This window comes from Chiloscyllium plagiosum, chromosome 18 (genome assembly GCF_004010195.1).
Source record: "Chiloscyllium plagiosum isolate BGI_BamShark_2017 chromosome 18, ASM401019v2, whole genome shotgun sequence".
NCBI lineage: Eukaryota > Metazoa > Chordata > Chondrichthyes > Orectolobiformes > Hemiscylliidae > Chiloscyllium > Chiloscyllium plagiosum.
This window is the reverse complement of record NC_057727.1, coordinates 57,429,226-57,450,265: the sequence shown is the minus strand read 5'-3', so window position 1 is coordinate 57,450,265 and position 21,040 is coordinate 57,429,226.

The window sequence follows — 21,040 nt, the reverse complement described above, 5'->3', positions numbered from 1 at the left end:
ATCCATAGAGACTACATCTATCGCTCTGCCCTTGTCAACATTCTTCGTCACTTCATCAAAGAACTCTAATAAACTTGGGAAGAATGATCTCCCACTCACGAGTCTATGCTGACTTCTCCGAATCAAACCTTGTGTAAGTAATGGGTGCAGTCAATGGTGTGCTGTCCTTCCTTGTAAGACGATCCGAGTACATAAGTAAAGCCATCTTCCTGCATTTGGAGCACTCTCTACAGATTTGATTTCCTTTGTAAGGGCAGACACGGGTGATGGTAACATGAGGTTAGAGTGAAGAAGCTGAGTGCATAATCTGTAGAGATGCGAGAGACGAAGAACTGGTGACACTGAAACACGAGAAGTGGCAGCGATCACCTATTTCCAGAAGAGACATTGATAGTGTGAGAAATTCCATACTTTACCCAGGATTGATTGGTTTGATTTATTCTCACGTATATCTCAATACAGGGAAGCACTTTACTTATGAGCAGTGGATGCAGATCATAGTTATCATGGCCAGACAGTTCAGAGGGTGAGAATAGACTTGGACAAAGTAAGGCACACAGGTTACACTGCACAGGTCGTGCACTAGACAAGATCAACATGAACAAGATCACCATCATTTGAATTTAGAGAGTCCATTCATCATCTAACGTCGCTTTCCTAATCGTATATATGCTTTAACTAACATTCTCCACGTTATTGGGCAGTCAGCGCGTGAACCCATACTGAACGTCATGTTCACAATCCCGAACAGCAGCCGCAACACCTTCCATCTGAAATGGGTAGCTATTTCCACCAGCTTCCGCCCTGCATAGAGAACACCATGCATGTCTTCTCGGAGATGAAATATGCCTTGTTGAGACTTCACGCAAGACATATGGCTTCCACCGTCATCACCAGAAAACCACGTTAACGTCCCACGTGTGTATCATTAGCAATGGACCAACGAGGATAAACGTGGAGCAGTCTGTCTGTGCAGCCTCTGCTCCACTTGTTCATCATATTAGATCATCAATTATGGAGACAGTGAAGACTGCTGATGCTGGAGATCAGGATGGAGAGTGGATTGCTGGAAAAGCACAGCAAGTCAGGCAACATTCGAGAAGCAAGAGAATTGACGTTTTGGGCATAAGCCGTTTATCAGGAATCAGCATTAATGAACTCATTCTGTCCCTGTATAAGTGCGTTGAGGTGGGAATGGCCCCCTCCTGTTCCTGTATAAGTGGCTCAAGGGACTGAATGGCATCCTCTTGTTCCTGTAAAAGTGACTCAGGGGACTGAACGGCCTCCTAATGTTCTTGTGTAAGTGACACATAGGGCTGAATGGCTTCTTCCTCGTCCGACTGGACAGGGCCAAGGGTCTGATTGGTTTCCCCTGGTTCCTGTTTCACAGCTCGATGTGCTGACAATTCTGATGATGCTGCAGCTTTAAAAGGTTATTTTGTACTGGTCTCTTTGAAGAGAGAAATCGAACGATTGTTGCCAAACTGGTTATTTAATACCACTTGAGTAAACAGCGAGAGAGGCCTGAGGTTAATTTTAATGCAGCCTGAATGGATGTGGCCGGCTTTCACAGATTAGGATCTCTGGGTTTTCGTTTCTCAACAACATCATAAACTATTGGGGTCCGCACAAAGTTGAAACCTTCAGTGGATGTCCCCTGGGTGCTAGTCGCTATGCATTTTCTCTTGATGCTATTTTTTAATTCCTGGATTGGAGAAATGTTTGTGACAAACTGTGTCTGAGTATTCCTTTTTGGCAAGGGCAGTGTTCATGGGATTTTTCTGTATTGGAACAGTTCAACAGTAATATTCCTAGATCTATTATTCTGTTCACTTGTCCAATAGAATTACTTATTCTAAGTCCCTCTTTCTTTGGTTTCATTTGGTTTAAATAAATGGTGTTTTGGTTCACACCGAGTAGTTTGACCAGTCACATTGCATCTGGAACAGACACTTTACATTTCCTTTAAAATAAGAAAACATACGAGTCTAGGCTACCGCCATCAACCATTTTCGAGTTGCTCTGGTGTGGTACATCACATTAGACTCCTTCACTTCCTGGCTAATAGGGTGGAGGCACTGAATGGGCTCTCCCTATTCTTCTCCAATAGTGTCAATGGGCTGAATAACTTCATCATATTTCTGTGAAATCAGCGTGAGTTGCTGAATGAACTCTAATTTTACTGTGGCAATATGCAGTGTCATGAAGAGCTGTCACATGAATGTTAAAGACCCTTTTACAGCACAAATCTCAATGGAAACCGGGTCTTGCTGCAAAGGACACAGGCCGGTTCCGGAGCTGACGGGGGTCAAATTATTCTGAACATTTTGGAATCTTCAGTGACTATCCCCACTTCTGATCTTATGGTGGGGAGGGTGGTGGCGGGAAGACATTGATGAAGCAGCTGAAGATGTTTGTGAAGAGGAAGCTACTCTGAGGAACTCCCACAGAGGTGACCCAGGATTGAGATGATGAACATCTCCCTTTGTGCCATGTTTGAATCTAAATACCGGAGAGTTTACTCTGATTTCCATGAAGTCCAGTTTTGTTAAGCTCCTTGATGTCAGCAGAAGGCAACCACTGCCTTGATATCAGGGCCAGTCCCTCTTCCGTGAACCCTTGTGTCAACCTCTTTGTTCATATCAATAGGCCATGATTTCGGAGCAGCAAGTGTTTTCATCAAACAGGTGGTATTGAATGTCAGGAATTCTCTTCTCCGGAGTATTTAGGGAAATAGATGCCTGAAAGTATTTGAAGAGGAGGTAGATAGATATTGTCAGAGAGTTGAAGGCTATGGAGAATTTGATATGAAAGAGGATTTGAGACCAAGAGCAGATCAGTCATGATCGTAGTGAAGGCAGGCTTGGGGAGTGAACGACCTGCCCCTATTTCTGATGTTCTCACATTCCGTTATTGGAAAGTTAGTAGGTGTAATTTTCATGCATGTTCTACTACTGAATATTGCAGTCAAGGAGACCAAAGGATTTTGTGAGCCATTGCTGGATTAGGTATGTGGGCTGCATTCACAGTGAATCTGGGTCTGCACCATGATCAACAAATGAAGCACAAGTTTCAGAGTCAGGAAGCTCTGTAAAGAGAGATGACGGGCCCCTTTCATACTCAGCCTGTGTTTTCCAATTACATTTCCCAAGTCAACTCAAAGCGTGTGTGACAGTCTTGAAGGGCTGAATGGTCTCCTCTATTACTGTGCACCAGGTTATAGGAGTAAGTAGCCTCCAACTGTTGTTGTCCAGCAGCTTTGTGGGGCTGAATGGAATACTGAAACATGGCACTGAAGAGCAGGAGTGGGTCATTAGATAGTTTGAGCCTTCTCCACCAGGCACTAAGATTGTGGCTGATCAAGTTGTGGTCTCAGCCCCAATTTCCCGTCTGTGCCCAATTATCTGACTCACTTCCCTGCCAAATAATTAACAAACGCAGTTTCCAGTCCATGTGAACATAGAGATATGATAAACTTCCAGTGAAGAGAATTCTGACATGAAAGGTCATTTAGGAATTTTTCGTCATTCCTCTTATAGGATCAGAGAGTGACGCAGAATGGAAACAGGCTCATTAGTCCAATCTGTTTCCTAAGATCAGATATCAAATCTGATCTCGTCCCATTTGCCAGCATTTGGCCAATATCCCTCCTTTTTCAGACACATTTTAAATGTGTGATTGCACCAGCCTTGACCACTTACTCTGAAAGCACTTTCTGTACACACAACACTCTCTGTGTGAAGCATTTATCTTCACGTCCCTTCGAAATCATTCCCCTATCCTGGGATCAGAACGTGGCTGCTCAGAATATCCATACCCCTGATGATATATACTTCTATAATGTCACCCCTCGCCCTCCGACACTCCAGGAGGTAGCACCACAACCTAATCAACCTCTCCCTGAAGCTCAAACCTCCAGTCCTGGAACATCCGAGTAAGTAATTTCTGCAGACAACTAAGATGTAAGCAGTATTCTTAAAGTGGCTCACTTACTTCCTGTACAGATGTAAGATGTCACCTCAACTCCTATACTCAACGCTCTGACTGATTAAGACAAATGTGCCAAATGTGTTCTGTCCAACTCTGTCTTCCTGCGACTTTACTTTCAAGGTACAATGCGCCTGCAGTCCTAGGTCCCTTTGTTCTACAACACTCCATTAAGTGATCTTACCATTAAGTGTAAAACTTCTGTCCTGGTTTGCCTTCCCAAAATGTAAAACCTCGTATTTATGTAAATTAAACTTTACCTGTCACTCCTTGCCCCTTTGCCCCATCTAATTGTTGTCTCGTTGTCCTCTGAGATAATCTACTCCATCACCTTTCTCATGTAATCTGTAAATTTACTTAACTTATGGCCCCGATATTCATATCTAAATCCTTTACATAAATGATGAGATGCAGTGAACTCAGTACTGATTCTTACAGCACACTGCTGCTCAAAAGCCTCAAGTCTGAAAAATACCCCTCTTCCTTCAAGCCAATTGTGACTAGCTTCCTCTGTATCCCATGTGACCGAAACTTACTAATCTGCTCACCAATCGGAATGTTATGAACACCTTGCTGCGGCCCGTATAGACAATGTTACCAAACTGCCTTCATCAATCTTGTTTGTCACCTATTCATATAACTCAGTCAAATTAATGAGACATGATTTCTCATGCAGAAAGACACGTTGACTACCCTGATCCTCTCTTGCCTTCCCAAATGTATGTCAATTCTGTCCCTCAGAATCCTCTCCAAAAACTTACTCACCACTGACATCAAGCTCACCCGTCTACAGACCCCCGGCTTTTTGTGTCACTGTTTCCTTTTCTAGTCACACATTTCCACTGCTCATAACAAATGTTACATGTAACCAGGTTGGTGATATGGCCGATGATATCAGTCTCAGACGAGGTCAGTGTCAGTTTTAGGAACAAGTCAGTCTAATTTCTTTAATCTGCTAAAATAGCACGTTTATGATCCAGAGCAATGTTACACAAACTATGGTGGAAAGATGAATGACAAACTCTTTGGATATTGCAAATAAAGAATCGATGCTTCCCTTTCTAAAATATCAAGCGCACACTCACACACACGCAAACACAAACAACCGATAAGCAAAATCTCTGCAATTTCAAGTTGAAAGAACTTTGTCCAGGTATTAGTGTAACTCATGACAAAGGGGAAAAATGAGAGATTTTTCAAAATGGTATTCTGCTTTTGAAGATATTCTACTCACACACACTGTTAATAATGGGATTTCATTTTGGAACAGTTAGATTTGGCTGAATTCCCTTTGCATTAAGCAGTGAGGAGATTCCAAAGAATTCGGGCCAGTATCGCCCAAAGTGTAACACAGCGGTTTAGTGGTTAGCACTGCTGCCTCACAGCACCAGGGACTGGATTCGGTTGCAGCCTCGGACGACTCTCTGTGTGGAGGTTGCATGTTCTCCCATTGTCTGTGTGAGCATCTAATGGGTGTTCCAGTTTCGTCCCACACTCCAAAGCTGTGCAGGTTAGGTGGATTGGTCATGCTAAATTGTCCATCGTGTTCAGGGATTTCGAAGTTAGGTGCATTAGTCACGGTTAAACGTAGGGGAACGGGTCTGGGAAAGTTACTCTTTAGAAGGTTGGTATGCACTTGTTGGGCTGAAGGGTCTGTTTCCACACTTCAGGAATTCTACAAAATTAGGAATGGTAAAGATGACTGTGAGCTTTTTTTCAGCTTGCACACATTGCTGTGATGACGAACAACGAAGGAGAGAGAGAGAGAGCAATAGGCCGTTCCTTCTCGGGCAGATTACACTTTCTCCCTCTCTGAGTTGAATCACACAATAATGTCGTCCTTTCCCAAACTGGACCATGTGAAGTTTCCTTGTACGTTGTCCAAACTATGTCTCCATCACATTCCCTGCTCAATGTAGGTGCATCTTTGCTGCTGTCAGGCACAGAACAATACCATCAGCAGAAAATGGTCTCGATCGATTTGAATATATGTTTATATATCTCTGCGTCGTTAGAAAATAAAATGTTTAATGTATTCAGAATATCTGTGTGAAAATGAATGCATTTTTTAATAAACAGAAATTGCTTGAAACACTCGGCAGGTGTGTCAGCATCCAGATGCTGTTTACATGTTGTCGTTGTGCCAGCGTCCACCATCTCCTCGGGCAGCACAACACCCTCTGCGTGAAAAGGTGCCCCTTTGACCTCATCAAAATCTTTCCCCTCTCGCACTCAACCAATACCCTCTAGTTTTGAGCAATCCTAACCTGAGGAAAACCCTGACTAGTCACCTTATCCATGACAATTCTGATTTTATAAACTTCTACTGCTACGAAATGTGACCCCAATCAACACGAAGGGATGTGCTTTTTCAGTCATCCCGGGCTAAATTCTGAAAATCAATACTGACACCTCTTCCTTCTCCATCAAGTCACAATTCTAAATCCATTTTAATCAGTTTGTTCAGATGTAACATGAGACACTTCTGTGGGATTTTTACCTGGACCTTCGCGCCCAGAGGTTGGGATACTGACATTATTCGGCAATACCGATAAAGCTGTAACATTATTCTCCTGTTAATTTGCACATCAGCCTCTTCTGACATGCTGGGACATACCTCTGCAACAGAAAGGACTTGAATACAGACCTTCTAGACCAGAGCTCGGAACACTACCACACAAGTAACAGGAATTGAAATCAAATCCAGAGCTCTGGTTCAGAGCCACTATACCATGATACCCAGATTTTGGGTAGTTTTTTAAGTGTCAGCTTTCAGCTCGATTTGGAGTTATTAAAATAAGGTTACCATTACTGATCTGCACAAAACACTTTGAGTTGTTAAACAAATACAAGGTATTTGTCTGAAATATAGGATGTTGAGTGCACATGCTGTGCCATCGAAATTAACCATAAATATCATTGATTGCTATTATCTGTAGTCTACAATATTAGGGAAAGAAATCCTGCAGACACACTCTGCACAATGAAAGGTTTCGAATAGATATTTATTACTGAACACAAGAGACGAAGGAAGAGCATTATTTCTGGCCCCAAAGCACCGATCAGTATTACCCAACTCTCACTTGTGCCTCCCCTCTTCCTAAAACCATGAAATGATACCAGGCTGCTGATTACTCTCCAGCCTCTCCTCCCCACTGACAGTGTCTGCAATCTGTCCCTCTTTCCCCTAACCACACAACGCGAACCAAGCTCAGGTCTGTGTGAAAATCAAGACCGCCGTGTGCAGGCCTCCTAGAGAGGGGGAGGATATTTTGAATTGAAGGGGGAGGGGGAAGAGGTAGTAAGATCACACACTGAGCTGAGGAGTGGCAGATGACGTTTAGTTTGGATTAATTCGTGGTTCTAGATTTTATAAATTCAACAAGAGCAGGACCTATACAATTAAAAATAGGGCCTTTGGTAATGTTGGAGAACAGAGACGGAGGAAGTCAGGTATAATTCTTTAAAATGTGCATCTCATATAGATTCTATGGTTATGAAGGTGTTTAGCACACTTGTCTTCATTTGTCAGACTTTGAGTATTGGAATTGGGACGTCATATTGAGGTTGCACAGGACATCGGTGAGATCACTTCTAGAATACTGTGTCCGGTCTGATCATCCTGCCAGGTCATTCCATAGGCACACTACCCTCTGTGTGACAAATCTGGGCCTTAGGTCACTTTTAACTTTTCCGCCCTCACTTTAAACCTATGTCCTCCGCGTACCCTTAGAAAATACCTTGACTGTTCACTTTGTTATTATTGATCTTGATATTATTAAGCTGGAGCGGATTCTGAAGAAATTAACCTGGATGTTGCAGCGAATGGAGGGATTGAGATATAAGGGGAGGCTGATTAGGTTAGGACTTTTGTCCCTGGAGAGTCTGAGATTAAGGGGTGTCTTTACGGAGGTTTATAAAATCATGATGGGTACAGATAAACTGAAAAGCTGGTGTATTTTCTCTGGATTTGGGGTTTCAAAACTGAGGGATATTTTAAGGACTGAGGAAAAAGATTTACAAAAGTCATGAGAGGTAGTTATTATAGACAGAAGCTGGCTTATGTGTGGAATGAATTCCGAAGTAGTGATGAAAGCAGGATTAGTTGCAACGTTTAAAGGACATTATAGATCAGTACATGGATAAGATATGAGTTTGAATGGTGCTGTGGGCACCTGTCCTCTCCCTCCCCCTCTCTGAATGGATCACTGTTGGTTTTCACTCTCTGCCAAAGCCTGTGCAGTGGCGTGGGGAGGCCAACAGAGGGTGGCATTGCATCACTTTAAAGACCATAGAGACTACTAGACCTGCTCCACACAAACACACACAGAAATTGTTAGGGCACAGCATTGAGCTCATTTGGTAATTCAAACTAAACATAAAGAAATGTTCAAATTCACGTCGTAAACTGTTAAAATATGAGTCACAGAGAACCCCCAAATTCCACTGTTTAAATAAAAACATCAATTTATTTTTTAACTCTGAGAGTGAACATTTTACATCACCTATTCACAACTCTGAGACCCCTTTCTCTTCACTGCTTATTACCCCACTCCAACTCTATAGAAAAATATTGTTTCAATATTATGCTTATGGAAATTACATAAACTTAATGTGAAAACCACACAGCAGCTGTTGTTTTCGGTGTCTGCTTCCGGCAGTAGATCTCTAAGGGTCATCCTCTTTCTTTTTACTCTGGATATTTTTCATAGGAAAATGTACCTTTGATAGAGAGTGTTTCTTAATTTCTTAGATCTGCGTTGATGGCATTTGCTCAGTCTGCATTGTTCAAAATGCCCGTATTTTTACTATCCACAACGGTGGATTATTTCACTGATTCGATTTTCGAAAAATGATGAATTCAAAATTGATTTGGTTTTAGAATCCTGGGGCATAATTTGAACTGATTGGTAAAATTCGAATTGTTGCCCAAAGAGCAACCAACGCAGGGATCTAATTCAAAGCCAAATGTTACATATCTTCAATTGTCCTTGACAGTCTGTGTCTGCCATTCTCTCATACCACAGATGCTTGTAAGCTCTCAAAGAACAAAGAACAAAGACAATTTACAGTCCAGGAACAGGCACTTCAACCCTCCAAGCCTGAGACGATCCAAATGCACTGGCTAAATCTTTTGTCCAATTCCTAAGCATCTGTATCCCTCTGCTCTCCAGCTAATCATGCATCTGTTCAGATTCATCTTAAATGAATCTACCGTGCCTGTCTCTCCCACCTCTGCAGGCAACGCATTCCAAGCGCCCACCACCCTCTATGGGAGGTACCCCCCTGCATGTATGCCCCTTAAACATTCCACCTCTCAAATTTAAAGCGTGACCTCTCGTTATTGAATCCTTCACCCTAGGAATAAGCTTGCCTCTATCCACCCTGTCTATACCCTTCATGATTTTGTAAACCTCAGTCAGGTCCCCCCTCAATCTGCTTCTTTCTAATGAAAATAAACCAAACCTATTCAACCTTTCTTCATAACTAGCACGTTCCATACCAGGCAACATCCTCGTAAACCTTCTATGCCCCCTCTCCAAAGCGTTCACATCCTTTTGGTAATGTGGCGACCAGAACTGTACACTGTATTCTAAATGCGGCCGAACCAATGTCTTGTACAATTTTAACATGACTTGCCAACTCTTATAGTCAATACCGTGTCCAATGAAGGCAAGCATACTATATGTCTTCTTGACCACTCTATCCACCTGTGCAGCAATCTTCAGGGTGCAATTGACCTGCACTCCCAGATCTCTCTGCTCATCAACGTTTCCCAAGGCTCGTTCATTCATTGTATAATTCGCTCTAGAATTAGTCTTGCCTAAATGCATCACCTCACATTTGTCTGGATTGAAAGCTATCTGCCACATTTCCGCCCAGCTCTCCCGTCTATCTATGTCCTCCTGTATTCTCTGACAGTCACTTATGTTTTCTGCTACTCGTGTCATCTGCAAACTTGCTGATCATATCAACAGTGCACTTTTCAGATCATTCATGTATATTATCTCAGTTCAGAACAGCATTCTCTCTCTCTCTTAAAAGTACAGTACACAATTTCAACTTCATAACATTAATACCCTGATGTCAATATAGCTAAGTGGAGCCTATCCGGATTTCTCTTATCCTGGTTTGTCAATATTTCATTCACACCGTCTCTTGTGTGTCAGAATTTTTGTTGTTCAATTGACAGCTTGTCATTATTCGACTCCGTCCATGGGAATATAGCAGTATTTCACTTGCTCACACTTGTGTGTGTGGCAGGATTTCAGTTGTTTCATGGGGGCTGTGATGCTATGACAATCTCAATGTTTGTATATGACATCAAACCTGGAAAAATTGTAATGTCTATGGAATACAGGGTGGAACTCGAACAGGACAATCACACATTGGTGTTGTGTTCAGGTGTATGGCAGATGGGAATCAATCAGAGCAGTGTGAGGTGATGCATTTTGGTAGGACAGACATTGAAAGACAGGTTAAAACAGGATGTACAGTTCTAAAGGGGGTGCAGTAGCTTGGGGTCCTGGGTGTATATGTGCACAGATTATTGAAGATGTCACCACAAATGGGGAGAGCAGCAACTATCACTGATTAGTTTCAGTATCTGAGCTGTTTACAGGAGGAGGTGTAGGAGGTCGCCTCCGTGCACCCTTCCTGGGAGGTGGTGGCGACGATGTATTGTGAGCCCCTACTACTGCCCACAGAGATTGTGGGGATTCCGTTTGTACCAGTTCAATACCCAAGGAAGATGGCATCAGGGTCAGGACTTCTACATTGTGTCGGGGGAAACGAAGCTGTCAGTGGGTTTAAAGTGAGAATTGCCCTTCACTGAACATTGCTCCTTACTCCGTCGGTGGGGTGTGGATGTTTCAGAATCTCCACACGAGGCGTCATGGCCCTCTACGGCTCGTACCAGGGTCCTCCCCACTTGGCGGAGGTTGGGGGTTGAGGGAACGGATATCGGGCACTCCAAACAGCTCCCCCACCCCCCAGCTTGGCTTTATGTCTTATTCCAGGTTGTTCCTCTTGGAATGGGAGAAAGGGAGGGAGGGAGTGAGGGTGGGAGTGGGTGGCCCTGCTGTTAGTGCTGGTGTAGGTGGGGGGCACTGTGAGGTGTCCGGAGCGAGTCAGTCCACAGTATTGTATCCACACAGTGTTATTAGTATGTAACGTGTAGTGGAGGGGGAGAGAGAGGGAAAGAGATAAAAACAGACAGAGAGAGAAAGAAGGTGCTGCATGCAGTCGTGAGTGTGGTGGAACATCAGCCATTTTCGCGGATAGGTGTTGTAACAGATATACAGTGAGTGTGAGAGAGCAGAGAGAATACAGTGACCCTTATCCTGACAGTTTGGGGAAAGTTATTGATGCTTTTCCTGTATGTCTGGACATTTTTTCAGACCGCAGATAATGCACTGAGCTGGGTGGTGAGCTCAGACCATGTTCAGAGGGAGGGTCTCGTGGTGTGTGTCCCCCGGGAAGTGAACGGTCCCCCTCTGTACTAACCCATCTACCAGGACCTCAGTGCTCCTGACAACAAAGCGTGGTGTAATTGCCATTTATCTGCTATGCTCGCGGTAAACTGTACATGGCAGCTCCAAACTGAGAAAGCTCAACCATGTACCCATTAGCTTTTTAAAGATCGCACCAGTGCGAGGGATCACTCAATATTCAGGGCACCCGGGCAATGGTGAGTACCTCCAGCCGTGATGGGTGGGAAAATAGGGCTGACGATGAATGAGAGCAACTACATGGGATCGGGTGGGTAGATAATGAGGTGTGTTCGGTAAGATAGCACCAGGACACTAGCTCAGCAATCCCTTTGTCACACACAATGAAAATGACACTGTGATAAATTATTATTAAAAAGCTCCAAAACCGTCCATCATCCGAATGTTGCAGAATGATTTGTCTTCATTTCAACCTTCTGAAACTTGGAACACATCGTTCCATGACATGTCTTTCGATATTCCCCTCTCTATCTATACCCAAAAACATGTCAGGTATAGCCAGCAGGAAGCAATTTTTTTTTTCTTAATTCATTCGCAGGGTGAGGATGTCGCTGGCTAGGCCAGCATCTATTACCCATCCCTAACTGCCCAGAGGGCAGTTAAGAGTCAACCACATTGCTGTGGGTCTGGAGTCACATGCAGGCCAGACAGGTAAGGATGGCAGATTGATTCCTTCAAGGATGTTAGTGAACCAGATGGATTTTTCTGACAATCGAAATGGTCATCATTAGCTTCTTAATTCCTGATTTAAAGTGAATCACTGGAAGAGTCTGAAGGCCACAGGAGTATACTTAAGAGTGAAATCAGGAGCACAAAAATGGAGCATGTAATAGCTTTGACAAATAGGGTTAAGGAGAATCTAATGCAATTCTATAAATTCATTAAGGATACAAGAATAACTAGGGAGAGAATAGGGTCCCTTAAAGTTTAGAAAGGTCACAGATGTGCAGAACAGCAGGAGATGGGGCTGGTTCTGAACGAATATTCTGTGTTAGTATTCACTGTGCAGGATATGGAAGCAAGATAACTTCGAAAAAATACTGATATCTTGTAAAGTGTCTGTATTGCAGAGGAGATGCTGGAGGTCTTAAATTGTACAAATGTGGATAAATGTCCACGACGTTATTAGTTGTTTGTTAGAACTTTGAAGGAAGCGGGGGAAGTGATTTCTGGGCCCCTTTCGGAGATATTTGTATCATTGATAGCCACAGGTGAGGTGCCGGAAGACTAGATGTGAGAAACACAGCTCACTCACTTCAATAACTCCAGTCCGAGACAAAATCTGAATCAGTAGTGTCCTTTATTTTACCCTTGCAAGAGGGTGTGATGTCCACTGTCTACTAATACACGATATTTCTGTAATTTGGTTCCTATTTGTTTTATCCCATTGCTCCTCCCCGTTTACATCTTCCACTTCTCTAAGACCGGCACCCCTGATTATATCTTGCCTTATCCAGTCTTGTCTGTGACAAAATGCTTATTTCTGGCCTCACAAGCCCGTTTGACCACATCCCGCTGTGGCCCTTTGTTAGGTATATCCTTTCTTCACCTTTATCTACTCCTTCCATCTGTGCTTTCCCCAACCATACTGATCATTATGACTTTTTAATTGGGGTTTGTTCCAGTGTTTCTGTAAAAGTAGGAAACAGATGCTTATACCTTCCCCTTGTGCAATCATATCTGGCTTAACTCCCTCCCCTCACAGCACCTTTTCTATTTGTCTGTAACATCTATCATCCTTTGCAGGCACATTTCAGCTAATACAAAAATAATTATGTATTTCCTTCATATAGTTTCCATTCTTGTTGACTCAGCGCTTAGTTAAAACAATTACACACTGGTGTGAGTTCATTTACCTTGCATAAGTAATTATAATTGCAGAAGTAACACTACTTTACCTATATCCCACACTAGAGGTTGCCTAATATGATGCCATTATTTAAATGATTTAAGATTTAAGGGTAATAGGGAAAAGCCAGTTAGCCTGATGTCAGTAGTGGGTAATTTGTTGGTGGGGATTACGAGGCATTGGATCTGCACGTATTTTGAATGGCAATAACTGATTAGGGATCTTCAACATGGCTTTGTGCAAACGATATTGTGTCTCACTAACTTGTCTGAGTTTTTTTTGAAGAAGCGACTAAGATGATTAATTGCGGCAGAAAGATGCACATTGTCAATATAGACTTTGTTAACGCGTTTAATAATGTTGTGCATGGGCATCTGGTTAACACGGTTGATTCATATAAATATATGGAGAACTAGACATATGGATATACATTTTGTTCAAAGGTAGGGGACAGACGGTAGTGGTGGAGGGTTGCAATATACTGGCAAAGGTTTGCAATGCTGGGCAGATAGTCCAGTTTAGGGAGTAATCCCTGAGCACGGTCTGCACAGCTCTCCATCCTGGCTCTTACCTTGTCCCAGTTTATGGTGTCAGGCTGGTTCTGTGCGGTAGATTCAGACTTTGAGGCTTTGGAAATTCCAGCTGATCTGGCAATGTCTTTATTCAATGTTTGCATTCTTGTGAGTTGTCCCATCATTTTCTCCCTCCTCCAGTTACGTCTATTCCCATGCCTCCTTAATCATATTTTCTCGAAGTTATCAGTTTATTAATTTTTTTTTTCTTTCTGTATCTTTCCCTGGCTTTGGTTTTTGGCTACCTCGTGTATCGAGTGCTGGCATTATGAAGCTCAAAAACATTGAAATCGTGTGTGTCGGGCTTTTGTTCACTTCCCGCTGTGTCCCATGTGGTGTTCCATGTCTGGCAAAGGGGGATTCCAATAGCTTTGACTCACGCCTTTGAAACTTGGTCTGTGCCTGTGCACTGAACACCTGTGTTTGTCCCTCTCAGCTGATCGTGCGGTCAGTTACACGAGGAGGCCCCTCGAATATTATTGTAAAGGAGCAGGCATCGAACTTGTCGCTCAGGGGCTTCTGACTGACTCATTTTATTGAAAAGTTAGTTGAGCTGTTGGGGATGGTTTGTTGGAGGTTGTGCTGTGAGCGACGTCAGACATTCAGGGAGACCTGAGGATTTGGTGACCCAACTCTCGATGGAGCATGAGGACTGTAGTTACAGCATTTGGGTCTGCAACATGAATAACAATGGAACAGAGGCTGCAGAGAGGGGAAGCTCTGAAACCACGGAGTGAGTGTGTGGGGAAATGGATCTACCAAATTTGTCTGTGTCTTAGTCTGGGCAAGCATACATTCTCATTCTCACTCTCCCCTTTACATACACTGATGCACACTCTCCCTATCCGCTCCACATTCATAATCCTCCTGTCTCACATGTTCACACGCACACTCAGCTCTGTTACACCCATGCCCACATCCATTCTGTTTCCCTCCTGTACTCACACGCATATACCTCCTTAGCCTCTCTCACTTACACACATTGTCTCTCTGCCCTTCACACAGACACCCTCCTTTACACACATATGTATGCACGTATAAATTTGTGGTGTGAATTTGCATGAGCACGTTTGCATTTGCAGATACACTTTACTTTGTTCCAAAAACATACAGTTTGGAGGCAGTCAGTCAATGCTGTATTTTATGAACTCGTACTTTGGGAACAAGCCCAATCTGACTCCAGGCGAAGACACTGACAGACTCCAAACAAGACCTGTCGCCAGAAATACATTGTCTGACCGGAGGGTTCACCTCTTTTACATCAATAATGCCTGAAGGTATCTCCAGGCAGTGACTTGAAATAAATTCTGCGATTTGCATTTTATCAATCAAGACATGAACCTCCATTCTAAGTGATTAAGGATTTAAGAGCCATCCTCGGTGCGTACCTTTCATGTGCATGAGTTGTACAATCCTTATAATTTATGTGTTTAAGGTAGTCCTCTCTCTCCAACACTTAATGAAGGAGCAGCGCGATGGAAGCTTGTGTTTTGAAATAAACCCGTTGCACTAAAACCTACTGCCGAGTGAATTTTGACCTTGTCTCACCCAGTCCCTGCGGCTCCATATCATAGCTTTTTATTGCTTAGTCAATCATCTCTCTTAGCAAATAAATCTTTCCTTTCCCCATGTGATCTTCTCGTGCATTACAATATTTTGTGAAGCACGTTACACACTGCTGTCTGGAAATCCAGGTATAATACATCTATATGATCCCCATTATCCACCTCGTTTGTCAATTTTTAAGAAAGCTAGTCAAATCATTCAAACATGATTTATCCTTTGTAAAGCTATGTTGCCTGTGCTGGATTATGTCTTGACTTTGAAAATATCTTGCTATTAATTCCTTCATAACGGATTCTAACAATTTGCCTTCATTACCAATAAACGTTTCATTACTTTTCAGTCCCTAGACAAGCTGGTTATTCTAACTTCTTTGTTTGCTATAACCTCTACGTTTCCTTTCACAATTCCCATGTAACAGGCACAAGACTGTAAAAGATCTGCTCCAATTGCTGTGTAAAAGGCATGAGTGGCTGATTGGACTCATTCTGTTCCTGCTTTACACACTTACTAGGCTGAATGTCCTCCTGTTGTCCCTATATTATAGTCTCGATGGCTTGCATGTCCTGCTCCTGTTCCTGACCAAGCCATTCAAGATCTCAATGCCCTCCTTCTGTCGCTCAACAACAGCTTTGGGGACTTATGGAATCTCCCTCCTCAACTGTCACGTTTCAAGAGCTGAAATATGCAGGCAAGTTGTGTTAACACTGCTGCCACACTGCACCAGAGATTCATGTTCAAATACAGTCTCCAATTTCCTCCCACAGTCCCAAGATATGTAGATAAGATGGAATGGCCCCGCTAAATTACCCAAAATGTCCGGGGATGTGGAGGCGAGGTGCATCAGTCATGGAAAATGCCAGGTTATAGTGATTGGGTGGGGTGGGTGATGGGGTTTGGATGGGATGATCTTCGGAGGATCAGTGTGTTGTCGATGGGTCAAATGGACTGCTTCCACATTGTAGAGATTCTTGCAGAAATCAATTGAGGGAACAATCCTCGAGTTAATTCCAATATCCTTTCCTCAGTGAGGAAATTAACTCTGTTCACACTACTCTAGATATGATCTCATTGAGACCCTATACAGCAGCAGCAGCACTTTGCCAGCCTATTGTAAGGTTCCCACCCTGGTTAGAGCAGTCTCAGCTCTCTGGGGAATGCACAGCATTGCTGAAAGATATTGTCCTTCTCTACTCCACCAGCATAACGGGAGATCTGGTGATAATGTCACAATGACACTTGAGAAGAACATGTCTGGTGTGTTGAGATGATATCAATGTTGAGATATGCCTTGCCAAACATCTCGCCTGAATCTACCGTTAATCTCCCCAGAACCCACGTCACTCAAATTCCACGGAAGCTGGTAAGGTGGAGCTTTGAAACAGTAAACATTGATGAGAGTTATATCTCAAAATCAAAATTGTGATACAAGTGTTGGGTATGTTATAAAACAGGAAATTAGACATACAAGTTTGTGGGTACTGCAGTAATAATGGACAGCTTTAAGTAACTTCTGAACAAGTTAACCCAAGTGAACGTTAATACTGAAAAAATGGATTTCATGACCATGTGTATGCGATGGGTTGTTTTGACAATATGTTGACCATATGTTGACCACTGAGCTAGATATCAGGCTGTTTTGGAATTGCTGATGTGTGATCAGAAGAGGTAATTAAAGACTTTGTTGTAAAGGAGCATTTGGGAATAGTAAGCTTAATATTTTGTATTTAAATACATCTGAATACAAAGCAGTTTTTTTTTCTTATATTACTCGTGCATACCTGAGTCGTGCACGGCATTAAGATACGAGGATAAAGTTGGCTTCAGTGAATTTGAAAATTCCAGAAGGACGTCAAGCAGAACAGAATAACCAGGGAATGTTTGATCAGGAATAGTCAGCATGAACGTGTCAGAGGGTGGTCACGCCGAACGAATTTTATTGATATTTTTCAAGGAGGTTGTTTATTTTTTTTTTAGCAACGCCATTGACAAATCCTCACATGTAAAACTGATAAAGAAAGTACAATTTCATGGTATCAAGGGTAACTTGGTAAATGACATTCAAATTTTCTTCTGGGCAGGAGACAGAGGGTGATGGGAGAATGTTCTTTGGGCGACTGGAGATCTGTGACCCCTGGTGTACCCCAGTGCTGTTTCCCTTATTGTTTGTGGTATTCATAAATGATGTAGATGTGAATGTGTAGGGGGGAGGTAAAGTGTGATAAATAAGTGTATGATCGACATAAAGATTGACCAGGCGATTGGCAGTGAGGAGGAAGGCCTTATCTTACAGGAAGAAAGAGATGGATTGGTCAGATGGGCAGATCAATAGAAGATAGAATGCAACCCTGATAAATATGAGGTGATGCATTTTGGAAGAAGGAACCAGTCAGGGGAAGACTCGATGAATGGCAGCGCGCCAAGAAACTGAGACGGTGCTTCTCGACACATTCCTGGATGTGACTGGCCAGGGTAATAGTGGAGTTAAGAAGGCATTGGGAATAGTAAATAGCCTTGACTTATCGGGACATAGATTATAGGAGCTATACATTACTTTGGTTCGGCCAAGATGGAATATTTTATGGCGTTCTGGGAGCCACATTACAGGAAGGATGTGGTTCCACTGGAGGGGGTGCAGAGGAGATTCACCGGGATATTCCCGGGAATTGAGCATATCAGCCATGAAGAGAGGCTGGATAAACTCCGATTATGTACTTTGGAGCAGAGAAGGCTGAGGGGGATGTGATTCAGAAAGATAAGATTACGAGGGGCTTGGACAGGATGGATAGACAGCAGCTGTTCCATTTAGTCAAAGAGGCAAGAACAGGGGAGCACATTTTTAAAGTGAAGGGTTTGAGGATTAGAGAGTATTTGCGGATTGTTTTTCACCCAGACGGTGTTGGGATCTGCAATGTACCTCCTGAGGTGGAGTTGTCCTGGTAACCTCCTACCTTCTTAATAGGACCTGGACAAGGTCTGGAAATGTCATAAAAATCACAACTGTGGGCTTCATGTCGGAGAGAGGGACTACTGTAGAGCATGTTGTTTTTCTGATGGTACATGGACTATGCTCCAGTGATTGTATGGCGTTGACACGAATTGATGGGTTTCTGAAGAGAAGGGGGTGCAGAGGAGATTCACCGGGATATTCCCGGGAATTGAGCATATCAGCCATGAAGAGAGACTGGATAAGATCAGATTATTTACTTTGGAGCAGAGAAGGCTGAGGGGGAATGTGATTCAGAAAGATAAGATTACGAGGGGCTTGGACAGGATGGATAGACAGCAGCTGTTCCATTTCGTCAAAGAGGCAAGAACAGGGGAGCACACTTTTAAAGCGAAGGTTTTGAGAATTAGAGAGTATTTGCGGATTGTTTTTCACCCAGAGGGTGTTGGGATCTGCAATGTACTTCCTGAGGTGGAGTTGTCCTGGTAACCTCATACCTTCTAAATAGGACTTGGACAAGGTCTGGAAATGTCATAAAAATCACAGCTGTGGGCTTCATGTCGGAGAGTGGGACTACTGTAGGGCATGCTGTATTTCTGACGGTACAAGGACTCTGCTCCAGTGATTGTATGGTGTTGAGACGAATTGATGTGTTTCTGAAGAGAAACTTATAAGAATTATAAGAGTGAAATGTCAATGGAAAAGTTAGAGAAAACACGTGCAGACTTCGTTACAGTCTGAACCCAGAGGAAGGAGAATAGAGAACACTGCAATAGCATTCTATGAATCAAATACTTCAGTTTAGTCTTCACAGACGAAAACAAACCAAACAAATCAAATCTGCCCAGCAAGACTGGAAAGCCTAAGCCACGACAGAAAAAGAATGAAATTAGTAAATAGGTGTTTTGGGAGATATTAGTGAGACTGAAAGTATGGTTGAATTTAGAGTACAGAGGGACGGTGAGAAGATAAAGTCCAATGCCAGGGTCCTGTGCTGAATCAAAGGAGACTACAATACGATGAGGGAGGAGTTGGCTAAGGTGGCTGGAAGCAAACACTTTAAGGTGGAACCATTGATGAACATTGGCAGGCTTTCAAAGCGGTTTTTCCAAATGGTCAGCCCCAGCATATAACAGTGAAATGGAAGGATTGTCGGAAAAGGTAAGCTGCCATGGATGTCTCATGAAATAAGGGAGGCTATCAAAATAAAATAAATGGCAGAAATAATGGCAAAGACCAAGGTGAAACTAGAAGATTGGGAAAACTATAAATGTTAAAAGAAAGCAACAAAAAAAGCTATCTTGAAACATCAGATAGATTATGAGAGTAAACTACCTCAGAATGTAAAAAACAGACAGCAAAAGATTCTAAAAATATATGAAATGAAAAGAATGGCTAAGTTAACCATTGGTCCTTTATAGGGTGAGAAGCGGGATTCAGTGAGGAAATGGCCGAGGAATTGAACAGATATTTATTCGGTTTTCACAGTGAAGGTCACCAATAACGTGCCAGAATTGTCAAAGAGAGGAAGGTATTTGAAGACCTGGAAACAGCCATTCCCACGAGATAGACAGTGTTGGGCAAGCTAATGGATCTAAAGGTAGATAAGTCTCCCGGCCCTGATGGAATGCATCCAAGGGTACTAGCAGAGGTGGTGGAATAAGTAACAAATGCATTTGTAGAATTTTTCTAAATTCACTGGACTCTAGTGCAGTTCCAGCTGATTAGAAAACAGGAAATCAGACACCATTGTTTAAAAAGTGTCGAAAAAAAGTGGGGAATTATAGACCGGTTAGCCTAACATGTGTATTGGGGAAAATACTTCAATCTGTAATCAAGGAAAAAATAGCAATGCATCGAGTTCGAAATTATTCCGTTGGACAGGCACAGCATCAGTTCATTGAAAGGCAGGTCATGATTAACAAATTTAATGGAAATCTATGAAGATATTATGACCAGGGGGATCCCAGAACATGTGGTGTACCGACGTTTACAAAAGACATTCGACACAGTGCCGCCAAAGAAAAAAAAAAGCTGCTGCATAAGGGAAAGATGCGTGGCGTTATGGGTAATGTATTCACATTGGTAGAGGATTGGTTAACTAACAGGAAACATAGAGTGGGATTAAAAGAGTGAGTTTCTGGTTGCTGATCAGTGACTAGTGGTGTGCCTCTGGGATCAGTGCTGGGACCGCAATTATTCACAGCTTACATCGACGATTTAGAGCTGGGGACCAAGTGTAATGTCTCAAAGATTGCAGATGATATGGAAATGAGTGGCAGAGCAAATGTGCAGAGGAGTGATAAACTTTACAAAACAACATAAATAGTTTAAGTGAGTGGGCAAAGGTCTGGCAGATGGAGTACACTTATAATAAATGTGAAGTCATCCATTTTGGTCGGAATAACAGTAAAAAGACAGCATCTGTGCAGAAGGACCTGAGTGTCTTTGTGCATGAATCACAGAAGTTGGTCTGCAGGTGCAGCAGGTTATTATCACGTCAAATGGAATGTTGTACTTCTTTGAGAAAGGGATTGAGGTTAAACACAGGGAGATTTGACCTGTTGCTGCTGTACATGGTGCTGTGGAGGTCACATCTGCAATACTGTGT